We start from the raw sequence: 21586 nt of genomic DNA on the forward strand, positions 1-21586 counted from the left end.
GGTAGTTGGTAGCAGTAATCCTTTTATTATTTGGATCACAAACATGGTGTGAGTTAAGAAGCTTTGGATGACTTAGGAGAACATTGAAGAAATGAGAGTGGTGCTATCATTTAGGAATGGCCGCACTAGATCTGATGCTTTGGATTCGGGACCTTTGCTGTGCTGACTTGGAAAGACCAGAAAGACAGCAAATTCATTTCTACCTGGGCAGGGGTTTGTTTAGTCTGCTGATTTTTTTTCCTCCAAATTCCTTCAGAGGACATCTGGCCTAAATAGGTGGGCACTCTTAGCTCCAAGGGGATGGGGGGGATATTTCTGCCCTTAGGGTCTCTTCCATTCCATATGGTCTGCCATTTCTTTGTCTCTGCTGCTCACTTTTCTACCTCATTGGAAGGAATGATTTCTAAGTGCAGTGGCTAATGTCTCATCAGCTCCAAGAGAGATTTTTGCCGACCACTAATGTCGTAACCTTTCTTTGTAAAGAAGCTGTGGTTCTTTTCAAATCTAGGCTTCAGATGTTCACAGTTTCCGCAGAGTGCTTCCTGGGTCTCAGCAGATGTCGTCCTGTTTCTCTTGGTTTCCAATGGGCTTTGTCTGATTATCTTTTGTAACTGCCAAGTACCTAGATTCACATTATGTCCCTCCTATCTGTGTGATGTTGGGCAAGTTCCTCTCACCTCTCTAGGTCTCTTTCCTCATCTGTAATGTGAGGGTGTTGGATTAGATGACCTCTGGGGTTTCTTTGAGCTCTGATCAGCCCATGATGTGTCTAGATCAATAGCATGGATAGAAACCTGGGTTGAGAAGGAGAAAAAAAATCAGGAAGTGATAAATTAAAATTTTTTTTTCTTGAGAAATAGCTCCAAAGAGGAAGTGTGGCCCACAGGGACATTTATAAGCATCCACACCCTTCCCATTTCATAATCTGGATTTGTGTCCCTGGAAAATCTTAATTTGTGAAAATCACTAATATAGAAAATCATGCGAGAGAAAATTTACTGCAGTTTCTTTTAAGAAAAATTCCTTTATGAATGCCTTCTGTTATTACCCGATCTATACTACCATCATTGCACTCTCACTTGTTACAAAGGAAGTCAGTTAAGTAAAAGCGATTTGCCAAAATGTGTATATTTGACAAGGTATGCAGTATTTTGTACCCATAGTTTCCCACCTCTACCAAGTGGAGGAGAAAGTGAGGATGGTGACCTTGCATAGCCCTCTCCCACTCAAATCAAATTCAATGGCAAGTCATGTCATCATCTCGCTGATGTCATGGTCCTCTTTGAGAACGAAGGACAGACAGCACAACCAAGTGGAGAAAAGTACATTCCATCATCTGTTCTCTGGAACCCAGAGAGGTCCTTGCAATTAATCTAAGCTTAGCTGCCTTTCAATGTTAATTTACATCCTTGTCATCATTGTATAAACTGTTTTCTGTGTTCTGCATGTTTCATTCCACATAAGTTCATTTGTCTTGTATTTTCCTGACTCTTTCATAGTACTACTTTTTGTTCTTCTTCTTCTTCTTCTCCTATCAAGATTAAGTGACTTGCCCAGGGTCACATAGCTAGTAAATGTGTGAGGCTGAATTTGAACTCAGTTGCTTCTGACTCCAGGGCTGGTGGTCTATCCACTGTGTCACCTAGATGCCCCATGTTCATTACTTTTTTGAAAAAATTAATTTATTTTGATTTATCAACAATCACCTCCATATTTCCAAATTTTTCTTCCCCTCCCTCCCTACCACCCTCCTCAAGACAGCACACAATCTGATATAGGCTATACATTTACATTCCTATTAAACATATTTTCACATTAGTGATGTTGTAAGTAAGAATTAGAACCAGTAGGAGGAACCACCAGAAAGAGGAAACAAAACTCAACAGAAGAAAAAAAAATAGCCAATAGTATGCTTCGATTTGCATTCAAACTCCATAGTTCCTTCTTCTTTGTGGACAGCATTTTCCATCATGAGGCCTTTGGAGATGTCTTAGATCCTTGGATTGCTGGGAAGGGTTAAATTTATCAATATTAGTCATTGCATAACGTGGCTGTTATTGTGTACAGTGTTCTCCTGGTTCTGCTCACTTCACTCAGCATCAGACCACACAAGTCTTTCCAGGTTTTTCTGAAGTCAGCCTGTTCATCATTTCTTATAGCACAATAATATTCCATTACATTCATATACCACAATTTGTTCAGCCATCCTCCAGCTGATGGGCATCCTCTCAATTTCTGATTCTTTGCCACCACAAAAAGAGCTGCAATGAATATTTTTGTACACGTGGATCCTTTCCCCATTTGTATTATCTCTTTGGGATACAGCCCTAGAAGTGCTATTGCTGGGTCAAAGGATATGCACATTTTTATAGCCCTTTGGGCATAGTTCCAAATTGCTCTCCAAAATGTTTGGATCATTTCACAACTCCACCAACAATGCATTAGTGTCCCAATTTTCCCACATCCTCTCCAACTCTTATCATTTTCTTGTTTTGTCATGTTGGCCAATCTGATAGGTGTGATTGTTCATTACTTTTAACAGCACAGTAATATGCCATTACATTCACGGATCCCAACTGTTCCACTACTCTTCTACCAATGGCACCTACTTTGTTTTCAGTTTTGGGCGACCACAAAGGATTTTCATTTTCTTTTTCCAATGTAGCCAAAAATAATGATAGCTCTCTGGCTGCAGACAGACAACTCTCTCTCCAACAGTTGTATTCTACCTCTCAACCCTCAAGGAACATCTTAGGGGTTGGCACAAAGCATATTCAAAGCAAGGCCCACATTTTCACTTTACTTAGTTCTGGGGGTAAAACACCGGTGTGTAATTAGAATTGGGAGTCTGAATGAAGTTGAGAACTTCATTTATCAGTTGAATAGACCTTACCAATGGCAATCGATTTTCAAGATGAAGGGGCCATGGGAGGTTGTCCAAGTTTGCTTGGCCTCTTTCCAGGTGTATGGCATGAGGATAGCCATGAAGTGGTGTGGAGAGTTGGTTCTGGTCAAGATAAAATGTGAGCCCAGGATATCAATGGTTGTATAGGGTAAGGACAGGGGGATGATAGCTTTAGCGGAAGTAGCATGGTAGGGAGATTGCTGGAAAGTAGATATTCCCATTTTACAGATGAGGAAACTGGCTCAATGAAGCTGTACACAGCTAATAACAGTGAGAACACTGAGTTATTTTTTTTTTATCATGAGGAAAATATCTGTGGAATTTAGGAAAAGCAGAGTTTTCATTGTAAAGAGTGAGAGGTGAACAGTTTGGTTGGTCTCCAGCTGTTCGGAGCACTGAATTATGGACAGTGGTCACTCACAAGTTACTCCTCTCTGGGGATCTTCTTTTCTCACCTGTAAAATTTGAGGTTTGGCCACTTCTTGTGTGACCCTGGGCGAGTTGTATTACACATCTGAGCTCAGGTTTCTCATATCTCAAATGAAGAGGTTAGACTAGATGGTCGCTGAGGGCACTGGCTGAATGACCATGAACAAGTCACTTCACAACTCTAAGCCTTGGTTGCAAAATGGGGATAGAGAGCGAGAATAAGGAGAGTGAGAATACGAACAGAGGTTGATGACTTTGCATGACTCTGCCTCACTTAAATATGATTCACATACAAGTCAAGACATCACCCAGTTGAATTGTCACTGGTCCTCTTCAAAAATGAAGGAAGGACAACAATAATATAGGGATCACAGCATTTAACTCACAGTGTTGTTGTGAGGAGTAAATGAATGCTTTGCAGACTTTTTTTTACACCACAGATAGTTACTATTTTTAATATGAGAATGAAGAAGATGATATCAACATCTGGCTAATGAAGATTAACGTCAGTTACCTGGTCACAGATCCTCATTGTCCTAATAATCCATTTTTATATGTGTTGCCTTAGTTGTAAGAGAGCCTTATGTTGCCCTATGAGGATTATTGAAAAGACTGGGGATGTTTTGCCTGGAGAAAAGAAGACCGAGGGGCTACTTTTGAAGGGCTGCCATGTGAAAGAGGGGTCAGTCTTGGTCTGCTTTATCCCAGAAGACCCAGCTTCTAGTTGGAGCAAGAGGTGAATGTTGCAAAGAGGAAAATAGATCTTATATAAGGAAGAGACTTCTTAACCATTGGATGTGGAATGGGGCACCCCCAGCAGCAGAGAGAAGGCTTCAAGAACAGGCTGGACAATCCTTTGGGCGTGATGTAGAGGGAATAGCTTTTCATGCATGGATTGGACTAGATGTCTTCTAAAATTTCTTCCAAATTGTAGATTCTGAACTAACTGATTTCTTAAGGTAGGGGTGTGTGTGTGTGTATGTGTGTGTGTGTGTGTGTGGTGGGTTATGATTCTCCCATAGAAAGTTGCCTGATGAAAGAGAAAATGTTCTTTGTTTAGTCACCAGAAGCTTTGAGAGAGGCCGAGTGGCCATTTATTTGTCAGATGTCTTGAAGAGGGGATTTTTACTCAGTGTGGGTTGGACTAGATAATGCCTTACGTCCCTTCCGGCTCTGGGCTTCGGTGATCTCTGTGACGCTAATGGACAAAGACAGACTCATTGTTCCGCCCTCCCCGCTGCCTCCCATGTGCTTGTCAAACAGATGTGACCATGCTTGGCTGCCCCATCTGGTCCCTCATCTTCCTGACGTGGTCACTGCATTTTCTGGTTCTTTTCCCATGACTCTCCATGCTGTCCTCATACTCTGGACTGCTTTACACCTCATTCCTCCCCTGAAATGGCTATTATGGCATGTGAATGTCTACTAAAGAGACAGATTTAGGCAGCTGGGTAGTTCGGTAGTGAGATTACTGGGTCTGGAGTGAGGAAGACCCGGCCTCAAACTAGCTGGGGCAAGTCACGTAACCTGCCTGCCTCAGTTTCCTCATCTGTAAAATAAGGATCAGAACAGCACCTACCTCACGGAGTTTTTGTGAGGATCAAATGAGATAATTGGTCTTTGTAAGCCTTAAAGCCCTATATAAATCCTATTATCACAGAGGACCTGGGTTTGATTCCTAGCTTCGTCACATATCACCTATGGGAGGCCCTCTCTGGGCCTCAGTTTCTTTATCTATAAAATGGGAATGTGGAATTCGATTTCTTGTAAGCTCACTTCCCAATCTCCATCCTGTGATCTTTGAAGGTTTATGAGTCATGAGATCCACCGATTCACAGACTTAGAGCAAGAAGGGGGCTTAGATATTATGTGGTTCACCTGCCTCATTTACACGTGAAGAAGCTGAGGCCAGGAAGTTGTGACTTGGCCAAGGTCACACAGGTGGCAATAATAATAACAATAACAATAATAATTTTCGCTAACATTTATATAGTGCTTTCAGGTTTGCAAAGCTCGACATACACATGTGCATAAACACACGTAGATATGTACACACCTATGTGGATATAAAGACACACACATGTTTATATATATAGGTAGATTCGTACACACACATGGATGTATGTATATGCACATATACATGTACATATGTATACACAGATATTATTTATTACCTTATCATAATACCCTGAAGCTCAGGAGCTTTTCCAGTCTTAACAGCTCAGGCCAAGGGAGGGACATCTCTGAGTGCTTACACATACCCATCCAGGCCCATCTGGCTGATTCTACTAGGAAAGGCACACTCCTTTTGGTTCCATTGAAGGTCATTGGCACTATTCATCCCCCTATTAAAAGAACAGGCCATCAAGACAAGTTTGGGGTCAGAGTAAGACTCCAGGGTCTTTAGACGGTGGAGACATTTCTCTGACTTTTTACTGAGCATAACCTGGCTCTCTGGCTTATTTAAGTAAATGTATACCCACTTGGGTCTTATTTATTGCTTGGCAAAAATGGGATTGAAACCCAGATCTTCTGACTCCAGAGTCAGTGTTCTTTCTACTCTCCCTTTTTCTAGTTCGTTCTGTATTTGGCTTGCTTTTTCATAGTTGCATACATATTGCCTCCCAAGTTAGACCGGGATCTTTTTCAGAGCAGGGACTGTCTTTACATTTCTTTGTATTCCCTCTGCTTAGCACAGTGCCTGGCACATGATAAGTGCTTAATAAATGTTTGTGGACTGACTGACTATATCCTATTGTTTTCTAAGGTCATATAAGTGGCCCTCTTTCCTCTTTCTCCCTTCGTGTGATCTCTTCATAAAACCCCCCAATCCCGTATTAAAATTTTTTTTTATTCTTGTTGATTAAAAAATCCTAAAATCCATTTGCTAAAGTTCCAAATTCCAGGAAATTTGGAGACAATTTCAAATAGTTCCAATGAACTTCAGCGGAACCAAAAGGAGTGCTTTTGCTAGTAGAATCATCTGGATGGGCCTAGATGGGTATGTGTCAGCACTCAACGATTTCCTTCCCTCGGCCTGAGCCGTTAAGCCTGGAAAAGCTCCTGAGCTTGAGGGTGAGCTCACAGAGACTTTCAATCAAGGAAGGGAAAGACAGTTTTGACATCCATATTCACTCTTTGTCAATGCACAGAGTGCTAAGGAAATCCTCTTCTTGTTGCTAGAAATGAAGATTGGCAAGAAAAGCCAACGCAGCAAAGAATCATAGACTTTAGAGGGGAAATGATTTACTCCAACCCCTGTCATTGTGCATATTGTATCTATGTGGGGCAGGGATGCTTAATCTGGGGGACATGGATCCTCAAGAAATCTGTGGGTAGATTCAACAAGGTCCTTGAACCTATCTGCTGGGGAAAAATAACAATTTTTGTTTCAATATAATCAGTTTCCTTTGTAATCCAAGGTATTTTAATTTTCGCACTTAAAAATCTTATTCTGAGAAGGGGTCCTTGGTTTCGCTAGACTGCAAAGCGCGTTTTGTGTGACACGGATGAGGTAGAGATATCAGTAAGAAAGTAAATGAAAGAAATCAGAAAATGAAGGAACATCACGGATCACATAGACTTTCTCATCCAAGAAGATAGTAATACTATTAATAATATCAACAACAACAACAATAACAAGTTACTTGTAAAGTACTTCACATACATAACCCTACTTGACCCATTTATGTAATTTAAAAGTGATGAGCATGACAGGATTATGAATATAACACCAGTGACAAAAACCCAATTATTTAAGGAACTTTTTTGAAAGAAAAGTCATGGGGAGGTGAATGTGCCATCAAAAAATAATCGAGGTCCATTTCTTAGCAGAGAGGGCAAGAAATGCGTCATTTCAAAATTGAAGAAAATTTTGTTTAAATAAGAAAAAGCTTTCTAACAATGGAACAATTCCATGGGAAACTCAAAGAAATCTTTGTAGTTGGGAATTATTTAAAAGCAGAAGGGGAGTGATTTCATAAGGAGCCAGTTTGGGGAGTTATGTAGGAGGGAGGAGGGAGGGGAGAATCTGGGGGTAGAAGGTTTAGCTGACCAAATTACTCTGTTATTACAGGTTGATTTCCTGCAATTTCTTCCCTTCTCTCATGAGAATAAAGGTGTTTAGGTATTTTTAGTTGAATTTGTATAATATGTGACTGCCCTAGTAAACGACATTGAAAACTTGAAAAAAAATGGCAACCAGTTCATCACATGACACGGCCACGCAGGTACACAACACTGAGCAATTCATGGGACTGATCAGAGAGTGGGGAAGGGCCTGAGGAGGGGACGCCGACGGCTAGAGCGGCCAGGGCCTTGTCTGCTTACTGGAGGAAAATTCGGAGGGTCTGTAGGCCTTTGCTTCCATTGCACATTGTGGAGAGCGGGAGGCCCAGAGAGGGGGAGGAACTTACCCAAGGTCACACAGTGATCTAGAACCACGGTATCTTAGAGCTGAAAGTACCCATAGAGAGCGTCAAATCCAGCCTCCTTATTTTGGAAAGCAGAGCTGGCTAGAGTCCTGGAGAAGGAAAGGGCACACAGTGAGTCAGTCGGTAGCTGAGCTGCGCTTATCAAAGCCTCATGTGCCCTTCAGTGATCCCTTACTGCCAGAGGGCCTTCTCTCCTTGCCCTCCCTTCTCGCAATCTTTATCTAAGACTCAGCTCAAGTGCCGCGTCTGACAGTGGGCTAATGTCGTTGCTAACATTCTTCCGCCCCTCAGTTTCCCTTGGACTACAGTACAATGATTTGTATGAGAGATGCAGTGGGGCACAGTGGACAAGAAGCTTCGCCTTAGCTTGAAGAAGATCTGGATTCAAGTCCAGTCACTGGACCAATAAACAAGCACTTATTAGGCATCTACCATATTCTGGATGCTTTGCTAAGTTCTGGGCATTCAAAGACAAAAACACAACATGTTTGCTCAAGGAAACAGATTATAAGCATTTATATAGCACCTACTGTGTGCCAGGCACTGTGTTAAGCACTTTATAAATATAATCTCATTTGATCCTCATAACAGTCATGTGAGGTAGTCCATTTTACAGCTGAGGAAACTGAGTCAGGGAGAAGTGAAGTAATTTGCCCAGGGTCACATAGCCAATAAGTGTCTGAGGCCACATTTGACTTTCTGTCTTCCAGACTCCAAGCCCAGCCCTCTATCTGCTGAGCCTCCTAGCTGCCCCTGCTTATATTTTATTAGGTGAAGCAATATATAGTATAAATGGATGTAAAATATATAAAACACAAAGTAATTTATATTGGACTGGACCACTAGCAGCTGGAAGCACCAGAAAAGGACTTATTTATGGAGGAGATAATGCTTGAGCTGAGCTCTGAAGAAAATGAGGGCCTCTAAGAGGCGGATTTGAGGCGTGGGTGCTCTCCAGGGCCAGAGGAGAGTGATGGGAGACGGAAGGTCACGTGTGAAGATTAGCAAAGACCCCACCTGGCAGACGCTCAGCGAGGGGGGATATGAAGAAAGGCCCAACCCGGGCCCCTGCCCTCAAGGGGCTCTCAGTCTACTGGGGAAGCTAACACTCCAACAGCGATATACGTGTAAACAGAGGTGCACGTACGAGGTCACACAGACGACCCTGGCAGAGCTGGGACTCTACTGGGGGGGGTTCTAGGTCCCCTAATCTAGAGTTCTAGCCCTTCTGTGACACTGCCTCACTAGCCTCACAAAGAAGGAAGCAATTTTCCCATGATTGGGAGGTCTTAAAATGAAATGTAACGGGTGCGTTCCGAAGCCGCCGAGGCGTCATCTTTTCCATGCCCTAGGAGCGCCTCTCTGGGAGCTGCCATCCGTGGCAGCGGCCGCCCCTGACGTCTGGCTGGGGCACGGGACTGGCGCTTGATTCCTGACCTGCTGAGAATCGCTGGGGCTCTTGGCAGCAAAGCAGAGAGGCCTTATTTCACAGGCCCGCTCTGCCCGGGGGAGGGGTGTAACGGCACACCCGGCCAAGGTTCCTGCGGCTTGAGCCGACCCTGAGGAATGCTCAGGCCTCAGCAGAATCCCAGTCAGCCTACATTCCCTTAACTGCTTGGCTTGCCCCGAAGGAGCGCTGCTTTCCAAGCCAGAGAGCCTACGTTCGAATCACATTTCTGTGGCTTACTGCTGTGTGACGTGGAGGAAGTCTTAGCTGCCCCGAGCCTCGGTCTCCGCATCTGGAAAGTGAGAGGGGTTAGATGAGAGACTCAAAGGGAGCACCTCAGGGGACTCAAAGGGATTCACAGACCTTGAAAGGGACCCAACTGTCACACACTATTTTAGAGAGGCAGTGTGCTGGCGTACACAGCGGTGTCCATCTCAAACAGAAACCGATCCTGCTTGCGGCATGTTGACTTAGAAAACACAAATTAGCATCATCTATTGTACGCTGCATTTTTATTTATTTTGTGAAGCTTTCCCAATTACACTTTAATCTGGTTGGGGAGACAGTAGGGAGTTTTGTGGGTGCTTTGGCCTGCGGGTCTTGTGCTTGACATCTCTGTACAGTGGGTAGAGGGATAGAGAGGAGGACCCAGGTTTAAATCATGCCTCTGAACATCTCTCTGATCTTGGGCTCTCAGTATCCTACTCTATAAAAGAAAACAATGATGCTTGATGTAAGTAGCTCATAGGGCTATTTGGAGATTCAAATAAGTTAATGTATGGAAAGTACTTTGCAAATTTAAAAACTCTCCTCTCTCTCTGTCTCTCCTCCTCCTCCTCCTCCTCCTTCTCCTTTTCCTTCTGCATTGTCTCCTTCTCCTTCTTCTTCTCCTTCCCTTCCCCTTCTCCTCCTCCTCCTCTTCTTCCTCCTCCTCTTCCTCCTCCTTCTCCTCTTCCTCCTCCTTCTCCTTCTTCACTTCCTCCTCCCTTTCTGTCTATCTCTCTCTCTACACACGCATGCGCACAGTCTATTTCTATTAATACAGGTGGCCCAGAGGAGACAGACAGGCAAGCAGACAGATAGGTAGATAGAGTGTTCATTTAGTGCTTACTCTGTGCCAGTCACTGGACTATGCTGGTGATACAAATACAAGCAGACAAGACTGTCCATACCCTTAAGAGCTGACATTTTCCTTGGGGAATACAATGCATAAAGGGGAGCTGGAAGGCAAGCGGGGTGGGGAGAGGATGCCTTCACAGGGCCATGGCTGCTGGTGGGAAGGTGAAATCCGGAGAGGGAGCTGAGCATGGCTGATGCCTCTCATGGGTTGGTGGACAAACGTAGCCCTGACCTTGTCATCACCAGCACCTACCTCTGCCCTTTACTCACTACCTGTGTGACCTTGGCTTCTCAGTGAATTTTTCTGGACCTCAGTTTCCTCCCCTGCAAAATAAAGATAGTGGGGAGAGGAGAGAAACTAGGTGGCTTCTAAGGTCCCTTCCAGCTCTAGAGCTATGATTGTCTCATCCACTTAATGGAAGTGACTTTTCTTTCTCGTAGTGGACAGAGCATGGATCATATATCCAGAAGATCTGGGTTTGAATATAGCTTCTATCTCCTCCTAGTTGTGTGACCTTCAGCTCTTTGAGTATCAGTTTCCTTAGCTGTAAAACGGGGAGAAAAAAGTATTTGCTACTTACCTCACAAACAAATCAATCAAAAGCGTTTGTTATATGCCTACTATGTGCCAGTCTGCATGCTAAGTACTGGGGGTACAAAGTCAAAGTCCAACAGTCCCTGCCTTCAAGGGACTTACACTTCAGGGAGATGTTACATACATTTTTGAGTATATGCAGAATATATACAAAGTGTATAAAAGGTGACTTTGGGAAGAAGGGCAGTACAAGTTGGGAGGGAGGAGGGAAGGTGGCATTTGAGATGAGTTTTCAGGAAAGCCAGGTATTCTAAGAGGCAGACAAAACAAGGAACAAACTAGCAAGTAGAACTTCAGAAGGAATGATGCCAGATTCGAATGGCTTTGCGACTTGAATGGCTTCACTTTTTCCAAAAACATCTTGAAGCAGATAGCCCAGGAACGTGGAAAGATGGGTTTTTCTTTCTCCCCCATCTCTTCCCACAAGGGAGCCAATTGGAGTAGAGATGTCTATCTCACCAAGCGCTAAACTAAGACATCTAATTCCTTCCATAACCTATTGAACAGCTGTCAGCTCCTGACCCTTTTTCGTCATTGGACAAGTAGGCTGGCTCTGTCCCAGTGATCTGGAGGCTCTCTGTATTTATCATTCCTTTTCTGGGAGAAGGCATAGTAATTATAAAAAAATCACAGTGCCTGCTTTGACATGAGATAATTCTAGATGTGTACAGAAGGCATTCATTTCTGCATACTAGTGACTTCTACCAGTGGTGGCCAAGTGCCTGAAGGAGTTCTTGGATAGCCTGGGAGACAGGGAGACTCAGTTAGTAGTATGAACCTTTGGTCATTTCCACTGGTGAGATGGTAATGATGTGAAAATGTCCATTGGTTTGTGAGTGGAGAGCCAGAACTTGGACAGGGCCACTAAGCCTCTTCCTCAGGGCAGAAATTTTAAGGGGTGATGACAGCACTGGTGGTGTCCCCAAAATGCCTGTCCAAGGGGTGTTTTCTTACCTTCCTCACAGAACCCCCACTGATGCCATCCTTGAAATAGAGCACAATTACCGTCCTGTGTAGCCCCTTCTCTGATGGCTTCATCCCAGGAGCTTAGAAACATCTCCTCGTCATAGTACAACCTTTCTTCCTCCTCACCCAGGGCAGCTATGTTGCCTTCCCCTCTCCCCCCACCAGCCTCCAGTCTTTCAGTATTGCAGAAACTTTCTGGAGCCACAGGGCATATTCCTACCAGTCTTCCTGCGAACCCCCAATCCAAACAGCACCCCAGGCAGCCTTCTCCCTCTTCCCCATCGCTCCCTAGTATTTGCCTCAGGTGAGAGTCATAAGTCGGAGTCAGAGGCAAGAGTTCTGGCTACTCATGAATAAATCTAAGAACTGGAAGATTGAGTTCATAGGCAGAGAATTATTTCCCAAGAGTCCCCATCTTGAATGAGGCTCTCTAGTCACATACTCAAGGCTCCTTTCTGCCTCCAGGTGTGGCCTTGTTACTCAGGACTTATCACTTCTCTCTTATCCATCCCATCTCCCTCTCTGTCCAAATCCTAGCCCGTCCTTCAAGGCCCAGATCCAGTTGTACCTTCTGCAGAAAGCCATCCTGAATTCCCTCCCAGATTTCATATATCTCCTTCAAACTCTGCCTCACTGAGTCCTTTCATTTTACGGAGACTTCAATTCTACAGGACTTTGTTCTGTTTCCCATTGATTCACGGGCATTGGTTTTGTCTATAGAACAAGACTGGTGGCCCCTTGAGGTCAGGGGCTGAGTCTCACCAGGAGAAAGATTGGAAGAAATATCTCTCTGAATCTCTAATACTAACTTTTGGCTGAAATGGATCTGTTTTCCCACATGGGTAGTGGTCAGGAAGGACCTATGTGGTCAGGCTTGCTATTTAAGGCCGCAGGACAAGAGGAGAAGTAGAGGGAAGAGCCCTGGCCCTGAAGTCAGAGGGTGTGGGTTCGAATCTGAGTTTTGCTACTTCCAACCTGTGAGATCTCTCAGTGTCTGCATTCATAAGATGAAGTGATTGAACTTGTCTAAACAAATGGTCTCAAGGGTCCCTTCCATCTCTAAAGCCTATGGTCATTGCTTAGGCCATCGATTCCTTATCTGCAAAATGGAGAGTTTGGTCTAGAATATGGCTTGTGGAGATAATTCACAGCTCAAAATCCTATGGTTTCAGAACATTTCAACTGCCCTATGTGGACATCCAACTTATGCCAATCCATTGAAACTAGAATGGAGGTGGTCTTCAAAGGAAGGAAACAAGCACTCATAAAGTGCCTACGATGCATCAGGCACCGTGCTAAGTACTTTTATGAATATCTCATTTGAGCCTCACAACAGCCCCTCAAGGTAGGTACTGTTATCATCCCCCTTTTACACTTGAAACTGAGGCAGACTGAGGCTAAGTGGCTTAGCTAGTGTTAGATCGCTAGCTATCTAGGCCAGATTTGACCTTAGGTCTTCTAAAGCAGTTTATTGATAGGCCCACTCTTTATGTATGGATTAGCAAAAAGTGGTTTGTCCTGATCGAGCTAACCTCCCTGCTCTTCTCTAAACTCAGCAGCACATTTCTCCCTTTCCTGCCTTGGCTCAGGCTGTCCCTGCCCCCATGGCCCTCAAAAATCTCTTTCTTCTCCCCTCAGCCTCTTTGAACCCTTAACTTCCTTTAAGCCTCAAGCCATCTGCCACTTTCTGCAAGAGGCCTTTTCTGATCCTCCCACTTGGTGTCTTTCCCCAAATTATTATTTTACACTCTCTGTTTTCTCAATAGAATATATCTATTTATGTTCTCTATTTTCTCAATAGAATTGAAGTCCCCTCAACCCAGGGTAGAGTATGTTTTGGTTTTGCACCCCCAGCACCTAGTCCAGTGCCTAGAACATAGGAGGCACTGAATAAGTGTTGGTTGGGTTGGCCTAGATTTTTAAACATTAAGCAATAATTATTTTCACATGGCATCATGCTCAGACCATAAGGTCATTTGAATTGAGACTTTTATCTGCATTAATCAGAGGCTCTCATCTTGCAAGATAGTGTTACAAACTCTTCCCTCCTTTCTTTCCCCTTAAAAGAATCCAACCCGATATCTTGTTTTAAAAATCCTACAATAACCATACTTTCTTAACTACACATATAATCTCAAAGGCATGGCAGGAGGCCACTGCTTGAATTTAGGAAAAACACTATAATCCTTTTCTATCTTCCACAGACATGTCTTTCTGTGCCAAGATCCTGACTCACTGGGACACAGCTGTACTCTGAACTAAACATGGTTGGTTAACATTTCCACTTCAAGGCATTTAATCTGGTTTATTTGTTCCAGAAAGTTTTCAGTTCCCTGGGTAAATGTTTTGGCCTGCCATGGCCACAGGCCTCTAACCTTACCCCTCTCCCCTCCCCTTGCTGATTTTTTGCAGTGCCCTGATTGAAATCACCATGCACCTAGTGAGGTCTATTCCTTCTTTGGTTTGGAATCCTTAAATCGAGGTCTGGCCCCAGGCCAGATTGAGGTAGGCCGCATTTTTCTTTGGGCATCTGCCTGCTTCCCTGAGCTGTGCCTGCCTGGTTCTCCCCCGCCCCAACCCTACCCCCATGTAACTTTCCCAATCCCCCAGGCCCCAATTCCAGGGTCTATTCTTACTCCTTGCTGCCTGCTAACAATCATCACATTAAAAGAGCATATTTCTGAAGAGTTTTATGGTTTTTCAAAGTGCTCTCCTCCTGACCACCCAGGGAGGTAGCAAGTACAAATTTTATTATCTCCATTTTATAGCCTCAGAGAGTAAGGCTCCAGAGGCGCATAAACGGCTGAGGCGGCACTTGAACCCAGGTTTTCAGACTCCAAGTTTAGACCTTTTTTAAAAAAAGATATTGATCTCTTTTGTCTTTATATTACTTACACTTCCCTATATATCCATTTCTTTTCCTGTACCAGAGAACCATCCTTTAAAATGAGGAACAAAATAGAAGGGAAAAATCAGTGGAATGAATGACTTTATTGCAAAAGTATGACATTCTATGCCATATTCCATGCCCATAGTCCTCCACTTTTTCCAAGAAGGGAGGGGAAGGTGTTTTCTCATATGTCTTCTTTAGGGCCAACCTTGGTCGCTTCAATTTTACATCATCCAGTTTCCATTGTTTAGTTATTATTGTCTTCATTTTAGTTATTGTATCTATTGTTTTCCTGCTTCATTCATGCATTTTCAACAACACCTGAAGCTTCTCTGCTCTGCAATTGTACCTTCAAGAGTCTGTAATTCCACAGGTGCATTTTCTTTCGTGGCTGCAGATCATTGCCATTTATGACTTGGGAAGTGGTCCCCAAGAGTTACCATATCTAAAAAATCCAGCCACACTGTGGTCAACCTGGTAATGTTCTTCTTAGAAATGACCTTGACTGGAGCTCAGACAATAGATCTTTCATCATCTGTGGCTTGCCCCATACTCGAAACTCTTCTGGCTCCCCAAGGTCTGCCGTGGGTTTTGCTCTCTTGGCAAAGCCTTTGATCAGGGTCATCTGTAGTCCAGGATGAGGGCCTGGGAGACAGAAACCAGAGTAGGGTAACCTGCTAAGGTAATAACAATTACTGTAAGGTGCTGATGTTAATCACAATAATAAACATTAAGGACAACTCACAGTCAGTTCAATTTAATTCAACAAACATTTAAAAATGAATGAATAAGTAATCGATAAAGTAATTCATTAAGCAACTTCTATGTGCCAGGCACTGTACGAAGTACTAGGGACGCAGATGAAAAGCAAGATGATTTCTACCCTCTTGGAGTTTACATTATAATACGGGAAGATGGGCCCAGAGAAGGGAATTTTCTTCAAGGGTGGGGGCTCTGCATGAACTTCTTTTTAAAAAATGTTGTGATAACTATATTTCAATATAATTGTTTCCATTTTAATCCTGTGTATTTTATCTTATGCATTTGAAAGCATTATTCTGAGAAGGAATCAACATATTTCACCAGATTGTCAAAGGGGTCCATGACATAAACAGTTAAGACCTTGGCTAGAGAGAGTTATAGGTAGGGATGGTGACAGGAGCCATGGGACAGTTAATTGTCATGTCCACAACTTTTTAACTCCAAGCCCAACAGAAACAATGAACGGGTGAATTTGATTATTATATACAGGACAAAAGATGGAAAGCAGGGGTGAACATGGGAGTAGGGGAGGAATGTGTATGGAAGCGAGTGGATGGCAAGATGTCCAAGGTAGGTAGATGTGAAGCTTCATCTGATGATGATGATGATGATGATAACAATAATAACTCCATCCATTTTCTTAAAAGTGCAATTGATGACAGAATATGAGGGAAGGGGCCTACCACCTGCATTCTCATGGTGTATGCAGATCATTGCCATCAAGATCCTGATAGCATTATTGAAGGAAACAAACATTAGACGGGGTAGTGGGGGGTCAAATCCTGGTTCTGCTCACTATTTGTGAGATCTTTTACAAGTCATTCAGGTAATTTCTTATCTCTGGTCTCGGTTTCCTCCTCTGTAAAATGGGTCTGGGGATGGGGGTTGGACTAGGTTGCCTGGAAATTCTGTCCAGTTCTTATATTCTAGGAGTCTTTGCCAAATAGGGAGGCTGATGAACTCTGGCCCTACAGAACAGATAATGCAACAGCTTTCCTCCTTAGCTACTAAGGATATGGAATGTTGCCTACTCTGTTAGGTACCACTAGTGTGCTGGAGAATAACGAGACCTAGAGCTGGAAGAAAACTTAGAGGCCCACTAGGTCAGCCTCTTCATTTTACAGGTGAAGAAACTGAGGATCAGAAAAGTTAAGTGATTTGCTCAGGGTCACACAGACAGATAAGTGTTTAAGGCAGGATTTGAACCCAAGTCTTCCTGAGTTGTCATCTCATGGGTTTGCTAAACTGTAAGGGAGAGTTCTATGTGTGGCCCAAAAACCAAAGGGATCAAGAAAAGCCAGATGTACTGCTGTCCAATTTTGGCTGAATATGATGGAATACAAGAAAGGAGTAAATAAATGATTTCAAAAAGACATGAAAAGACTTATAAGAACTGATACAAAATGAAGTAATTGGACCCCAAAGAAAAATATAACTATAACATCAAAATATTATAAAAATGAACAATTTTGAGGACTTCTATAAATGGATGAAGAATGAAATGAGCCGAACTAGGAGAATAATTTATACAGTAACAACACTATAAAGACAACTTTGAAAACAGAGCTATGATCAGTACAGTGGTCATCCTTGGTTCCAAAGGACTGTTATTACAGAGAGGTGATGGATTATTTAGGGTGAAGAACTGTAAATTTATAAATATATATGTAGATGTATAATTATGTATACACATATATAATTCTCTCTCTCTATAATTATATATACACATATATAATTCTCTCTACATATATTACAACCATTGATTGTTTTTCTTAACTGCATATTTGTTACAAGAAATTTATTTTTATTTTTTCAATGGGTAGGAGGAAAAGTAGATTTCTGTAAACTTTTTTTTTTAAATAGAGAGGGGGTGCCACAGATGGGAAATGTTGCATGCACTTTGAGATGAGGTCACTGTCTTCTTAGTTTTACTTAACTGTTTAATTTTGTTATAAGAGACTTCAGGAAGTGGGAACAGCCTGAAAATGTTTGTAATGTAAAAACTAAACACATCAATAAAACTTTCTTTTCTTTCTTTCTCTTTTTAAAGAAAGCCAGACAGCCACCACAATGACAGTAGTGACTTATTCTGCAGGCCCCTATTTACTCAGCCTGTTCTGGGCATTCAGTCTGGGGTGATGTGGGGCCACTGCATGGGGGTGGGGCAGGGGACCGAGAACAGTTCCCTGCTGTCAGCATGACTGCTTTGTCAGCTCATTGCTGGAGTTCTAAACCCCAGCAGGGAGTCCCAGGTCCAGAGAGTCCCTGGCTCTAACAAGTCACTGGCTCTTTAGGTCACACTCCCTTCTGCCCAAACACCCCTATCCATCCTCCTGAGTCCCAGGCATACCCAAATGATGATTGTAGGCACAGAATCATGGATTCATGGTCCTCAAATGCTAAAATGGAAAGGACCTTGGAGATAATAGCAACAATTAGCATTTATAGAGCACTTTAAGGCGTGCAAAGCACTTCACATCATCTTATTTGATCTTCACAACAACTCTATGATGTAGATTCTGCTCTTATTCCTACATTACATCGGAAAAAAAGGAAGGAGACAGGTTAAGTGACTTGCCTAGGGTCACACAGACAGTAAATGTCAAAGATTTGAATTCAGATCTTTCTGGAGAACAAAATGGCAAACTATTCCAATATCTTTGCCAAGAAAACCCCAGATAGGGTCATGAAGAGCTGGACATGACTGAAGGGAGTGAACAATAACAATGACTTTCTGACTCTAAGTCCAACTGTCTATGGACTGAACTACCTAGTTGCTCCACTAAAGATTGCCTAGTCCAGGAGTGGGGAACCTGCAGCTTTGGATTCGGTCAAAGGGCCACATTTGAGGACCCAGAGGGCCACATGGGGGTCTCGAAGCTGCAGATCCCCCACCCCACCTAGTCCCATCCCTGATGTCTACATTCGGTATACTATAATAGCCTCTTTACAAACTCATTGACAGAATGAAGAAACTGAGGCCCAGAGAGGTCAATGACTTGCCCGGATTCATATTGGTACTTCCAGTGAGAAGTGGAACAAGAAAACAGGCTTCTTGACCCCAGGTCCAGTGCTCCTTTTTTGCGAGGACCCTCCCTAGCATGGCACTGGCCCTACCTCGCTTGCTGTGGTGGTCAAGTAATTCTCTAGGAAAGCTATGGATTGTAAAACCATTCAATGAGGATTTTCCTATCCTCTACTCCTGGCTAATCTCAGTGAGGGTGTCCCTCTAGGCTGCTGATGAGCTGGAGAAACTGGGAGCCATGATGGCTTTAAAATAGCTCACAGCATCTTTATGAAGTTCTATGGTGCCACTCCAATGCTCCATAGTGATTTCACAGGAATTAAATTGTTTGGTCACGTGGATACTGTTGTATAATTCAGGTAACTGTGGTTTAATTAGTTTGGGAACTACTCAGATTACACTTTTCTTTCTCATAGAGATGCCCTTCATGAGTGGCTGTGGACCAAGTCATTTGTATCCTGGTGGCCAATCTTCCATCTGGTCTTCAGATAACGTGTCCCCCGCCCCTCCTCTCCCTCTAGCCCACTGCTGGCTCTACTGAAAGCCTTTCAAGTCTAATGGAATCTACTAGATCTTGGGTCCCTTTGGTAGAGCCTTTGAGCAATGGGAGGAAAAGTGGAAAGTGCTGCCTTGGTGGGGCAGGTAGTGAGCTCCCCTTTTTAGATGTCCCAAAGTAAAAGCTGTGTGGCCAGTTGGTGGGGAGATTTTAGAGAGAATGCCTGTACAGGTTGGACTAGATGGCCTCTGAAAACTGAATTCCTTTCCAATTCTGACATTATTAATTCAGTCCTGGAGGCTACAATTTAGGAAGATCTTAGTAAGCTAATCCATGGAAAGCCACCTAGATCAGTGTAGGGCTACATGATCATGTCATAGGAAGTGGTCTTTTTTTTTAAAGCCTCTGCAATAGGTTTTGAGAACACAGTCCTAATAAAAGATGTAGCAGGAGTTACAATGAATTTCCCAACCTTCAATCCTGTGTCCTATGTTATGGAGAGTGTCATATTGAAAAGGGCACTGGACTGGGAGTAAGGAAGATCTGGGTTCAAAGCCCAACTGACACATTTACTAGGTCAAATCACTTCTGTCTGGGCCTTAGTTCCTTTTATCAAATGTAGAGCTTTGACTAGATGCCCTAGGAAGTCTCTCCCAGGTATAAGTAGATACTGTGCTGGATTTGGAATCTGGAGGACCTGAACTCAAATCTTGCCTTTGATATATGCTAGCTGTGTGACGTTGTGCAAGTCACTTGCCTTCTCTAAGACTCAGTCCCCTCATATGTAAACGTAAAATGTTATACCTCCTTCATGGAGTGATATTGAGGGTCCAACAAGATGATGTTTGTAAAGTGCTTTACAGATCTTAAACCCCTTGATATCTGCCAGCTCTAATTATTCCTGTTGTATTTTGCTCTATCCCTGGCCTCTACCCCAATATTCTATCTGCTAGTCCGGGGCTCTAGAGGTTTTGATTGGCAGGAATTCTAACATCCAGCCCGAATCAGACTCAGAGAATTGCTCTATGGCTGTATTCAAAACATGATACTGCATGCATGCTTTTCCCTTGTCCGCCCTCCCTCCTTGGTCCTCTTTAAAAACAAAGGATGAACAACAGCTCTGGGAACAGTTACCACCACCCTGTGACTTCCCAGACCTGGGACTTTTTCTGGCCACCACTCTCCTATTTATATACACGTACACATACACATACACATACACATACACATACACATACACATACACATACACATACACATACACATACACATACACATACACATACACATACACATACACATACACATACATATACATATACATATACATATACATATACATATACATATACATATACATATACACATACACATACACATACACATATACATACATATATGTGTATACACACATTTTATATATATATTATATATTATATATTATATATTATATATTATATATTATATATTATATATTATATATTATATATTATATATTATATATTATATTATATATTATATATTATATACTATATATTATATATTATATATAGTTGTCTCTATTAGAAGGAAAGTGTCATTAGGGAATAACTGTCTTGTTTTCTGTATTTCTCTCTAGCACAGTGCCTGGCATGTAGTAAATACTTAAATGCTCATTCATTCATTCATTCATTCACTCATTCAGCCAGAAAATTCTTCTCAGGCAGGGACACAAAGTTGGTATTACCTGAGCACACTGTGTGGGTGACTCTGGATTGTTTATTTTTTTTTTTACAAGCTCACATTAGCATTCTTCATACCCCCCCTCCCCCCAGATGCTTCCAGAAGATTTCCTGAAGGCCTTCAGTCTTACCTGCTGGCATATACCATAGTGCAAATGGGGAACTACCTGACTGCAGCTTGCCTCACCTTCAGCTGATCTCATCTGGCAGTGGAACGTCTGTCCTTGTCTTTCTTTCTTATGGGCTAAAGAAAATCTTGTCCCAGTCCCCCAGTGATGTCCTGGGATTATTGGGGACTAGAGTAGCTAGATGGCGCCATGGTGCATAGAGCACTAGGCTTGGAATTAGAAGACATCTTCATGAGTTCAAATCTGGCTTCAGACATTTACTAGCTGTGTGACCCTAGGGCAAGTCACTTAAACTTGTTTGCCTTAGTTTACTTATTTGTAAAATAAGCTAGAGAAGGAAATGTCTCTGCCAATATCTCTGCCAAGAAATCCCAAAATGGGGTCATGAAGTCAGGCATGACTGAAAATGACTGAACACACAAACAGGTAAAGAGAAGTTATTTCAAGATCTTTAGAATGAATGTCCTCCTTAAAGGCAACATACATTGATTGAGCATTTACCGTGTGCCAGGCCTTGTGCTAAGTACTGGAGATATAAAGATAAATACATAGAGAGTCTCTGCCCCCAAGGAGCTTATTTATACTGTGCTAATATAATAACCTAGCTCTTCCTTACCCCCTGTCCAGCGCCCTGTCCAGGAGGCCACACTGTCTCCTTGACATAGGATTT

The sequence above is a fragment of the Phascolarctos cinereus genome, unplaced genomic scaffold (genome assembly GCF_003287225.1).
Source record: "Phascolarctos cinereus isolate Bilbo 61053 unplaced genomic scaffold, phaCin_HiC Scaffold_7;HRSCAF=346, whole genome shotgun sequence".
In the NCBI taxonomy this organism is placed as follows: Eukaryota; Metazoa; Chordata; class Mammalia; order Diprotodontia; family Phascolarctidae; genus Phascolarctos; species Phascolarctos cinereus.